At 39.8% G+C, this 12898-nt stretch overlaps 1 protein-coding gene across 2 annotated transcripts in view; it reads right to left on the reverse strand.

Annotated features, from left to right (window-relative positions):
• ghrhra (growth hormone releasing hormone receptor a) overlaps positions 1-12898 on the reverse strand; it is a 43089-nt gene that overhangs the window by 21738 nt on the left and 8453 nt on the right. The window lies entirely within an intron of this gene.

The raw sequence follows: 12898 nt of genomic DNA on the forward strand, positions 1-12898 counted from the left end.
GGTGAAGATGCCAACAATCAGTCAGCCCCTTATGAACAAGCACAAGCGTCAATGGGAAGGAAAAACTCCCTTTTAACAGGAAGAAACCAGCAGAACCAGCCTCAGGGAGGGGCAGTTTTATCAAGTTTATAAAGTTTTATGAAAAAAGAAAAGTTTTAAGTCTAATCTTAAATGATATGTGGCTTGAGATTTGTATAACTTAACTATTAAAACACGACTATTCTGAATGTTACTTGAGTATATTTTCAATGCTGGACTTTTAATTAATTAGCTTCAGCTGATTAGCTCTGCCAATCTGTCACACCAATCTGGAAAAATAGCAACGAATCACTATTCCATTCTCTCTCGTCTTCAGGGCTCAGACTGTGAAACAGGAAGCAAACTTTGTTTTGAGTCTGAAAACCTTCTCGTGTTTTCTGATAGTGTGTGTGAGTGAGTGTGTGTATGTTTGTGTGTTTAGTCCCCATTGCCGCATTTGATCACAAATACCTCCACAACTATTAAACTGACATTACAGTTTGTTTCAGACATTTTTGTGCCATTCAGGATGATTTGCAATTACTGTGATGATCCCCTCGCCATCAATCACAATCATTATGTTTCAAAGTTATTGTCATACGCACAGCAGAGAAACATGTTTCCCTGTACAATGAAATGTATGCTTTACTGTCAACAACAGATGTCAAACAGAACAATCCACATATAAAATAGATAAGTAAAAGAAATAATCATTTAAAAACATTTTTTTGAGAAATACAGTAGAAATACTAGATATGTAAATAATATATTTACATTTGGAAAAAGAATCTGAGCTCCAATAAGCTATGTAGATATTACGCTATATGCTACATCAGTGTTTGTATTATCTCTGTTAAAGTACCAACATTATCTGGTGTCTTTATGTGCACCACGAAGGAAAAATGAGATCTAATGCTTTTCAGTCGTCCGTCAACAGCCTCAGCATCTCGCATGTTTATGAAAGACTGAGTACATCTCAAAAAGCCCTGAACTCCAGCAATGTTATGAAGAGTTCCCTGCAGCGTGACATACATCCTGCTGTTTTATTTATGAAGAACGGAGCAGACGCATTTAAACCTCAGGCCTTCATGTGCAAACACAGTACATTCAGGTGACCTGATTGCCAAGTCACGTATTCACTCTCGTATAATTAAAATTGGGTATTTATATTAATCCTGACCTAATAAATCCAAAGTGATGCATAACACCAGCTGACAAGTCCCGTCCACAGTCTTGTAGCTGTGATTGGCCCACATTAAAAGCTTTCACTTTTTTTTTCATCAACTACATTCTATATAAACCGCGGATTACTCGCCGGTGTATAACGGACTAATTCATTTTTCACTGAGTTGACAGATTTGACAGGAGAAAGTGGATGATTGGATGGAGTAGCTTGTCTGATCAATTTTAATTGTGCTGATAAACGGAGCGTGTACTGCACCAAATATCTGCAGTAATCTCAGATAAATGTCAACAGCAGTGATGAATTAAAAAGGCAATGTAAGCAGATATTTTTCTTCATTTACCCCAAAGGCTGAGGTGAGATCAAAATAAATGTCAAATACATTTTAAGCAGGAAATCTCTTCTCTGAAAAAAAGGAAAAAAGTATCAAATCCTCAGGCACCATAAACTTCGAGGAACATAAAACAGTTTCGGAGGCTAGAGTGATTTCTGAGTAAAACATAAACACAGCCCGCCTGCATCTGAAATGGAGATTACTGCTCTGCACTCGGCAGGATGTTGGTGAGGCAAATTTTGTCCTAGTGCTGCCATTCATTTGATTGTATTTGTGACCCTTTATGTAATAAATACTTTCTTAACTGGTGACTGAAAAAGGGAAAAGTATACCAGAGGCTGTATGTGAGAAAATAAGCAGTAAGTCACTTAAGATATAATTTTTTATTGCCAAATCTCCAAGTTGCTCTACTTTCTCAAATCTGGTGACTCATTTCAGTGAGCTTGTTCAGTTTGGGGTTTCATGTTCTTTCCTAGAATTGCACTTTATGATAACCTAGATATATAAAAAGTAATATAGCACATGATGTAGGTCCGATGGCCTTAAGATACCATTTGAGGCGCAGACGGATTGACCTTATGTCCACTTGTGAGTGGGTTCTTCAAAATAATACCTTTTCAGGACAAACTAAGTCAGGAAAAGATGACAGCTATGGATGCATGTTTTCCATCTACTATACATATCTGTTATTAGGAAAATGGCAGAAACTTAACATTTTCCAAACAAAAAACTGTGCGGTGCAGAAGACACAACGATGATATGTTTGTATTTGTCAAGCACAGAAAAACCCTGAATGAAAATCTGAAGTTCAGCTTGGATTATTACCTACAGGCCATTAACTTTTTGGATGGATTTCAGAGGACAACGAAGGATGCCTGCAAACCTAAATCATCAGAAATAGGACTATCCGAAACCCCATGTAACATGCAGACAGTTTTCATTACCTTCTCATTGAGAAAATCTCTTTTAGGATGTGAGACTGAGACATTCTGATCAGGACTCCAGAATCCAGTCTATGAGCAGCATTTCGCACAGATATAAATCTCAGGTGTTCACACTGGCTCATAACAAAGTTTTATAACTCGAGAGAAGCAAATTGATCAGCTCTAAACCAAAGCAAGAGCAAGCTCATAGACCTTACTTTGCCGCATGCTACAGCATCAAAAAGATTAGAAAGAAAAAAAGGGAAACTGCTGAGAGTAATAATACTTTATGAGAGATTTTTACTGAATTCCCAGGAATCCGCTTCAGACGCACGGCAACAATCAAGGACAAACTAGTCTGGGGGCCTCTTTCTGCTCCAAACCAGAAAATTGGAAGTTGTTGTTGTGGTAATTGCAATTAATGTGAGAACCTGATGAAAACTGACAATTTTAAAGATGTGTTTATTATTAAAATCTGCCCTAGCACCAGTTTACAAACTGCTGATTAGTTTATTCTTAGTTTGTTCCCAGAGTCTCTCAGTTCTCCCTGGATGACTCCATCAGGGTTTGTTTTGTGCCTGTTTGTTTTTGTTAGTGTCCATGGGCGGGACCCATTTAAAAACACGGTAAAAAACAAAAAGATGATCCAAAATCAGGTCATTTAAAAAGGTAAAATAAGACTCTAGTCTAGTAGTTTATGTCATGGTCCGTGGGAGCAGTATCTGGGGAGTGTTCGTGTTGCCTCAGTGGCCACGCCCTCGGGTTGGACCATCAGCATCACACCTGTATTCCATCCCAGGCAGCAGGGCTATTTCACCCAGCGCGGACGGCTGATCCACCCCAGTCCGTTAGTCACTCTTGGTAATAACTTGGGTCTCCTAAGCTCTGAGTTTTTCAGGCATTTTGTTACCTGTGTTAATATTACGCCCTCCTGCCTGTTCTGCGTGCAAGAGAACTCCCTCGGTCTCCGTCTTTCCCTGCTAGGATTTTCCCACGGACACTCTCCCCTCCGAGCCCCACGGTCTGACTCTGATTATAAGCCGCAGCATTCTAATTCTTCTTTAGTTTTGACTCTCCGTTCTCCTGCACCCTTTCTGTTGCATCTTCCCACGATCCCGATCACGGCTTCCCAGGGCATTTCAGTTCCCGGTTTCCTCAGCTTGAGTTATATTCTCGTTCCCTTGGTTGTTCCTGGACATTTATGTTAAAGAAATAAATCTGTACATAGTTCCCGTGAATTTTGTATTGAGTTTGCCTTTGGGTCCCATCTGTGAGTGTAAACCTTGGTTCCTGACAGTTTAATCCATTTAAAATATTTCTCTAGCATTTTAGCATTTTTTAGTAGATAAAGGCGAATGGCTTAAACATGAATTGAGCTGCAGTTCGGGGAAGTCCTCTGAGGGGACTTGCGGCAGCTCCCGGGCCTGGCAGATCCCCATGTACTAATGAGAAGTGAAAGAACTGAAAAACGGAGGGTGGGGCATGAAAACGAGAACGAACAGCTTGTAGAACTGAGTGGTCATATATAGATGAGAACCGGAAGGGGCGTGTTCAGAGGCGTGGTCACACTCCTGAAATTCAGATAATTTATCTCCAAGTAAACTTTTCCTTATTTTTCCCACCTTTGTGATTTCAGGTAACAAGCAGGCAGAAACAGTAAGGCAGCCTGTGGGATTACATGAGAGAACAGTTGAGAAAAAAGAAACCAGTGTATGATAGAAAGCTACTGAATTATGTAAAAGTGACAAAGGGCAGCAAAGATGTATGTAGAGAAACCGATGAAGCTAATGAGATTTCTACACGTACAGAAACAATCGCTTGTTTCTAAAGGTTATTATGTATCAATAGAAACATATTTTTACCTATTACAAGAGCAGAACTGAAAATTATTATGCTCATTAAAGAAGCATTACAAATTATCCTGTTGACTAGACTATCAACATCCTTTTTCTCCCTCCTGCCTTATCTCCCCCCCTTCTTCCTCCCTGTCCTCCTCCATATGTCCCTTCATCCCTCACTCCTTCCATCTTCTTCTTTATCTACTCATTGTGTTCTTAATGTTAATGTTGCTCATTTTTAAAAGAATTGTGTATATTTATTGCATTTTGCTTGATGGTTGTGTGATTTCTGCTGACTGTACAACAAATTGCCGTTTAAGGACAAAGATTTCCTTCATCCTTGACCCCCTAGCTTTCTCATTCTTCTCAACCTTCCTTTCTCGCTTCTTCTTATCTCCCTCCCTCCCTGTCCCCTCTTTCCTTCCCTTCCCCCCGTCATCTTTTTCTACAGTTCTTCACTTGATGTCTTCCTACCTATCTCCCTCCCTGTTCAACCCTATCTCTCTCCATCCTCTTTCCCTTAATTTTCTTCCATCTACTTCCCTCTCAGTCTTCTTCCCTATCTTCCTCACTGCCTTTCTACCCCCATTTATTCTGTCCCTATCTTGTTCCTTACCTATTTTCCTCCCTTCCTCTCAATCTTCCTCTTTACATTTCCTGTCCATCATTATGTTTATCCTGGTCAGCTGTTTTTCTCATGTGTCTCCACTTCCCCTGATCACCTCATGTGTGTATTTAAGTCCTTTGTCTCTTACTGTTCATTGTCAGGACGTCTGCCAATTTGAATGAAGATACAGAGAAAGGAAGGCTGAGAGTGTCATGGCGGGGTGCGCCGGTGTGATTGTTAGAGTGGACCCAAAAGCAGACACTGGAGGAAGGAGCTGGTTTGCAAACAGAAGATAGGGTAGCTGAGAGCCTTTATTGCATCAGCCCTTATTTATTTATATATATAGATATCTCTCTCTCTCTCTCTCTCTCTCTATATATATATATATATATATATATATATATATATATATATATATATATTACATTTTATTTAAAAATAGCGCCTTTCAAAGCTCCCAAGGACACTGTACAACAGATAAAAACACAGAAACTGGAAATATATACAATAATAAGAATAATAGATAAAAGTTAGAGCATACAGAGGTTTAAACATAACCAATTTTAAACAGATGAGTTTTGAGGGTGGACTTAAAAAGAGGGAATGAACTAATATTTCTGAGGTCGGGGGGTAAGGAATTCCAAAGTCGAGGGGCAGAGCAACTAAAAGCCCTGCCCCCCCATTGTAATCAGACGAGCGGAAGGAACAGAGAGAGAAAGAGAAGATGAGGATCTGAGGCACCAGGATGGGAAGTTCATCTGTACTAAATCGGAGAGGTATGGTGGAGAGAGAGAATGAATAGCCTTAAATGTATAGAGGATTATTTTAAAATGGATGCGAAATTTAACCGGGAGCCAGTGAAGCTGCTTCAGGATTGGGGAGATGTGGTGGGTAGAGGAAGTTCTAGTAATAATACGGGCAGCAGAGTTCTGGACACGTTGGAGCTTGTTAATAGATTTTTGTGTAAGGCCAAATAATAGTGAGTTACAGTAGTCAATTCGAGAGATAACAAGATTATGGACGAGAATGGCAGTGGCATGAGGAGTGAGGAAAGGGCGGAGGCGATTGATATTACGGAGTTGGAAATATGCTGCACGTGTGACATTATTGATATGTGAATTAAAGGATAATGTGCTATCAAGAATGACACCCAAGCTTTTCACAGAGGGAGAGATAGGGACCAGTGAGTTATTGATGGTGAGAGAGAAATTGTTAATTCTGGATAGCAGTCGTTTAGTGCCGACCAGGAGAAGTTCTGATTTATTGCTGTTGAGTTTAAGGAAGTTGGAGGAGAACCAGGAATTGAGTTCAGCTAAGCAGAGGATAAGGGAGGGTGGAGGAAGAGTAGAATCGGGTTTGGTAGAGAGGTAAAGCTGGGTGTCATCGGCATAGCAGTGGAACTGAATATTATATTTACGAAAAATATGTCCGAGTGGAAGAAGGTAAATGATGAAAAGAAGGGGCCCGAGGACAGATCCCTGGGGCACCCCAGTAGATAGAGGAGAAGGCTGAGAAGTGAAGGATTTTAATTGAATGAACTGAGTGCGGTCAGACAGGTATGATTTAAACCAGGCTAGTGGAGTATGAGAGAGACCAATAGAAGCTAATCTGCTAAGAAGAATGGGATGAGAGATGGTGTCAAAGGCTGCACTCAGATCAAGGAGTGCAGCCTTGATCTCTCTCTCTCTATATATATATATATATAGAGAGAGAGAGAGAGAGAGAGCGATATATATATAGAGAGAGAGAGAGAGAGATATAAAGATATATATCTATATATATAAATAAAGGCTGATATAATCTTCATTATATAGTAGATTAAACAGCTCAGCACTCAGTCATGAGCCCTGCAGGTGATTTTTAAGCAGTGTAGTGGCTGCTGACATTTATGTGAGACAGAGCAGTGACTCTGTCAGAGTGAAATTCCCATTTTCTCTCTGTGCCTCACTTCATCTGTATAAAGCCACCATGTCTAATCCATTATGATAATGTTTTTCTGTCCCACAAAACCAACTGCACTCATCTAATCAGATAATCCGCAACCCGTCGTAACCCTGGGAAGCGATAGTGAAACAGGGGTGCATTCGCAGAGACCCCTGGATGGTTGGACTGTGTGGCTGTCAGGCTGACTCGGTCTGATGTTCCTGAAGTCGAGGATTCAGAAATGACAAAGGGGATTGTGTGGAGGGATGCTTCAAATCATCTATCATCTCACTCAGTGTTTGTTCAATGAGTTGGTATCTCATGGGTTGGCGCTATGAATTGTGGGGTTGTTTTAACACAGCAGGTCACAACCAAACACACAGACGATGCATGTTTTACAGTTCATGTCTTCATCTGTTGGCTCCATTATGACTAGAAGTGTCAGTCTTTCTTTGGGATGAAATAACTCAAAACCTACTGCATGGATTGTCTTGAAAATTGTATGCAGACACTGAACACTTGATGTCCACTGGATAATTCTGATATCCGTACTTTTCTTGTACAGCCACATTTTTGGTCCCCTCTCTGTTTAGAAAAATGCAAATGCCTTAATAAAGCTTAGATGCAATTCTGCACCTCTGCTTTAGTTAATTTAATCTATACAGAAGTTAGTCCCTGCCACCACTTCTAGCTGCTTGTTGGTATGGTGGACACTGCCCTAGTCAACAGTGAGAGGAGAGGAAACCTCGGTCCTTAATTTTGAACTAGAACATATGAAACACCTCTGTGGTGGACTGGCGCCCTGTGTACATCTCCCCTTGCCCTTGGCAGCTGTTTTCCCTTTGCACTACAACTATATAGTAGGGCATATGAAAACTTTCCTGCCCAGCTCTGCACCGCTCAGTGAGCTGCATAGTTAACCTCATCCTGCAACTCCCTCTTTCAGCCAGTTCATGCTCAGCTAATTCAGCATACCTTTGATCACTCACTCACACTTACCTTCTGCAACCCACAATCTCTGGGCAACCCTAATTAAATGTAATTAAACCGCAAACCTGGTGATAAACTGTTCTCATCTGTACCACAATCTTCTTTTGGATCCCTTTGGCTGTCTGTGACAGTTCCAGGATAAAGCTTGCATGCTTTTTGTAATACTTAAAAGCAAAATAACCATAATTAATCTCATTAAAGACAAATATGTGCAGCAAAAAAATTAGATTAAAAAAAAAAGCTTGTTATGTCTCCGCTAAACCAGCTAATTATAAAAGAGCCTCTTCTCCTCTCTCATGGCTTTCCATCCACACTAAGCCAGAATTAATCACAGCCTGAGAAACAATGCTTTTCAAACCACTCCCTGTCAAGAGCATCTTGTTGTGAGGGGGGTAAGATCTACTGTGGATAAGGCGATTAAAGTAAAGTTCTGAGTAAAAACAATGGTTACATAGTGGGTACAAGCTTGCAGTTAACTACCTGCTGGGGTTAAGCTCGAAATAAAAGATTTATACAAGGACTAGGAAAATGCATTCTCCAAGATTGCAGATATTTCTCACTGATTATAGACAAAACTGGATCCTCAAATTTAAATCTGGTGAGAGGGAAACGTCTTCTTAAGCACACTGTATGTGGGAGGATTGTCATCAGAGAGGTCTAATCCTTACAGAACAAAGAGAACAGTTACAAAATAATTCAGTTTCATGGCAGAGAACGAACAAACCCAAACCGGAGTCCTATCTGTTTTCTCAGCTGCAGCATTGTTGACAGTCAAAAAGAGAATAGCTGAAGGGAGACCTGATTTAATTATTGAATTTCAGGTGCAGAGCAAAAATGATCTGGCAGCTTGTAGGGTTGAATTTAAATCAACTTACTACAATATAAAGCGGCAGGTAAATTCATTAAAAGTCAGACATATCTAATATTAGAGTGCACTGTATGCCGTTGGTTGTACCTGTACCACGTATTGAAAGCTCCATATAGAAGCTCTATGAAGCTGTAAAGGTGAGAGGATGCCAAAATGGGAACCAAATGTGCTAAAATTGCTGCTTTTCTAAAGACTTGGTGCACGATGACAGTGTGAATTAGGACACTGGCATATCCTGACACAGTGACAGCACGTGGGCTTACTATACACAGGAAAAAACAGATGTGGATGCTTTGAAGTGCACCCACTGCCAATACTACATTATAGCAATTTAGTAATGAAATGCATGAATCTACTCAAATATTTATGTATGTAAGTACAAATTTACTTTATTTTTAACCACTCTGTACTTCTACACCACTAATTTGCATAGTTTTGCAATATGAAGTGTCTTAGATTAAAAGAGAAAGACCACCTTGGAATTGAGCAGGAAGCCTAAGGGTACGTCTTTCGCCATCTTACAATGGTGTAATTGCAGGCATTCCACAACTCTTTGTAAATGGTACTCATGGCCATTGATCAATGGTCATAACAATTTGCATGTTAATGATCAAGAAACTGACCTCTCAGCCGATTGTTCATTCACTGGTGCTAGTTTCAGTCATTGTGCAAATGTACTGTTTATAAGATTGGGGAAACCCAGGCTAAGACTGAAGAAGTCACTTGGATGAGTGACAAAACGTTTCTCCCACTGAAAACGCTACGTCCAGATGAACAGAATCAACCTTTTGTCTTAAGGTGACAGATGTGGATTGTTTCGGTATAAACGCACTATATCAGATAAAAGTATTGGACCACACCTCTTAATTTTCTAATTCTGGTGTTTTTCGTCCCATTACCACATTCTAAAGAGCTTATCAATTTGAGTGTGGTACTGTAACAGGAAAAGTGAATAGAAAAGCCAGATTGTGAAATGACCTCTGACTTAGATTTTCTATAATCAACTAACTGTAAGGGATATTATTGCAAAGTGGAAATGTTTAGAAAAGCAAAAGTGACAAACCAAGTAGAGGTAAATGCTGGGTTGGCCAAGTGCTGAGCTGCAGAGTAGTAAAACTCCCCAATGCTTTGCTGACTCGACTGCAGAGCTCCAAACATCCGCTGGTATTAACATCAGGACAAAACCTGTGCACTGGGAGCTTCATTTCATGGGTTTTGAAGGCTGAATTGCTCCTGTAGGTGCAATGTGTAGGTTTGCCCACTACTTTTGACCATGTAGTGTAAAAAAATTTTTTAATCCATTTTACTTAAAAAGTCAGTGGTTCACCATTTACAGTTAGCTCCATAATTTCTCTGTAAACCACCACAATGGATTTGAAACCAAACAACCAACATGTGGTTGAAGTGCAGACTGCAGGACTTAATTCAACAGATTTAAAGATTTTTGCATTAACTGTTTAGGAATTTCAATCATTTTTACACACAGTCCCCCATTTTCAGAGGCTCAAAATAAGTGCAACAATTAACTGACAAGCAGTTCCATGGCCAGATGGTGCCTGTTCCCTCATGGAATTTCATGATTATTGAAGCAGACATGATATCTGAAGTGTTGACTTTGTGTTGTACAGATTTTCAGTGTACTTTGAAATAGGAGGCCCAAAGACATGTTGGTGCAATTGACCATTAGACTGAAAAAACAAAATAAACTAATCAGGAACAAATTTAGGAGCGGCCAAATCAACAATCTGGTTCATTCTTGAAAGGATTTAATGCACTGACCAGCCCAACAACTTCAAAAGCCCCGAAAGACCAAAGAAGACAACTAAAGTGAATGATGGCTTATTTCCATGGTTAAGAAAAACAACTTCAAAACCTCTAACCAAGTCAAGAACACTCTCAAGTGTACAATCAAGGGACACCTTTATAAAAAGAAACAGAGAGGGCCAGGAGGGCCAGATTAGATTCTGACAGAAACTATCTGAAAGAGCCTGCACGGATCTGAAAAAAAATCTTCTAACAAAATAATGGGAAGAGAAAAGTATGGAGAAGATCATAAACAGCTGAAGCATCCAACATTAATGTCAAATATGTGGATGTGATATTATATCATGGGTATGCATTGAGCTGGATCATAGTGTTTAGTGATGATGTGAATGCTGATAGAAGTAGCAGGATGAAATCTGAAGTGTGCAGGGCTCTGCGCTTTGTTCTGACTCAGCCAAAAGCCTGGTAGAGGAAATATAGTACTTTGTGCTGGATCTACAATAGAAACAGTCACAAAGATTTTCATCTAAGTATTAAAAACAATCTTTATATTTAACATGCTCCTGGGTGAGAAAATCTACCCTTTTTTCGGCTGTAAAAGGGTAGATTGCCTACTCTGGGTTGGAGAGTTTAAGTACTTCAAGGTCAAAGGAGGCATTTGACTGGGATGCTTCCTGGGCACTTCCTAAATGCAGACCCAGGATGGATAAATGGATCGTCACTCTCTATGACAGCTCACTTTTCACTGCCGTTAAGTGTGGCCATTTGGAACAGTATGAAAACCTTTTGATTTTCAGCAAGCTCTGACAGTGTGTTATACAAGTTAGTTTAAGCATGACACTGCCGTTAGCTGCAGCTTACAACTTACAATCCTGTCCTGTCCATGTTTCTCACAGGACTGTCAGAAGACTGCAGACTCTTCATTCTGTTCCATATTTGTTTCCACAGGCCTTTTTAACAGGTCCTTTGAAGTGTATATGCACCAAGTTTTATATTAAGTTGTTTACCTCAAGCTGTTTTGTGTTCCTCATACATGTTGTGTTGCTTCCAACTTCAAATTAAACTTTTGCTGTCTCTCAAGTGGTGCAATAATAATTCCCATAAGAGAGTTCCCGCTTGGAAGTGCTTAAACTTAGATCTCTGAGCTTGAGTCATACAGACACTGAGCCTGAGATTAGAGGTGCCAATGAAAGAGGCACAATTATGTGATCTATGTTAAGGATTTTTGCATTTGTCCTCATTCATTCATGTAACAAAAGCCAGAGCGAGTGCAGCCAAAACCCCAAATTATGGAAACTTATACTGTTTCTGACATCTTTGTGTTCAACTGCAGGGGGAATTGCAAACAATCATCTCAGAAGCTGAAATGTTTTATTCCCCAGTGCTTCTGGAGTTCTATAAACTGCTAGAGTTTACAATTAACTGAAATGTCGAGAGGTTGATGATTTATTTTAAACATTTCCTTTCAGATCAAAGGGTTTTAACCCACACTGAGCAGGGATCTATTCTTAGGCTTTGATTAACAGACATCTCCAGAGTATTATACACTTAGCCATGAATGTCACCCCATTTAGGATTAACAGTGACGTATGAAGTAACTTTGGACACAAATGAGCGTTTCCCGAGCAGCACTGAGGCAGCAACTCGATAACATCTTCATTTATTATACAGCATGAATTGAACTGACTTCTCAGTGTTATTAATGTTAATGTTTATTGTGCAAACAGATGTTTTTTGGTTTGTTTATTTGTTTGTGTCTTTGTCTTTTTTGGATGACTGTACACATATGGTTGATTATGATCACATGATCATATTTTGCAATAGAAACTTTTGACTTACTACTTCTAGAGCAGGACATACTGGAGTATATTTATGAAGAACAAGTACTTTGGCCCCAGATATGGTATTTTAGAAAACATGAGTATCATGGTCCTGGGTCGGTTGGTTTCTGTGTCTTACCTGTGTTCCACGTTTAGTTACTCTTGTCTCAGTGTTTCTAGTTCCCTCTGTTCCCCTGGTCACTCATGTCTCCATGTCTCAGTTTCTAGTCCTGTCTCTGTTTTCATTCCCCCAGTCATACTGTTAAAGTGTCTTGTCTGCATTCACATATTTGTCATGCTTCCTGTTTTATTTTGATAGTCCTTATCCCATGTGCAGTATATTTAGTTTTGCTTCCTGTTTGTCTCATTATGTGTGATTATTCCCAGCTGTGCTCTCCTCCTGTGTTTCGTTCCCTCATTACCTTCTTGTGTATTGAAGCCCTGTGTTTTCCTCTGTCTGTTGCGTTGTGCCCTCTTTGCTGTGTGTTTACTCTTTGTCTTAGTTTTCTAGCTTCCCAGTGTTTAGTTCTTAGTTTGGGTTTGATTATTTTTCCCAGCAAATAAAGCTGCCATTTTAAGTTTACTTTTACGTGTACAAGTTCTGCATTTGGGTCCTTCATCCTGCCAGCC

This window comes from Astatotilapia calliptera, chromosome 18 (assembly GCF_900246225.1).
Source record: "Astatotilapia calliptera chromosome 18, fAstCal1.2, whole genome shotgun sequence".
Taxonomy (NCBI): domain Eukaryota; kingdom Metazoa; phylum Chordata; class Actinopteri; order Cichliformes; family Cichlidae; genus Astatotilapia; species Astatotilapia calliptera.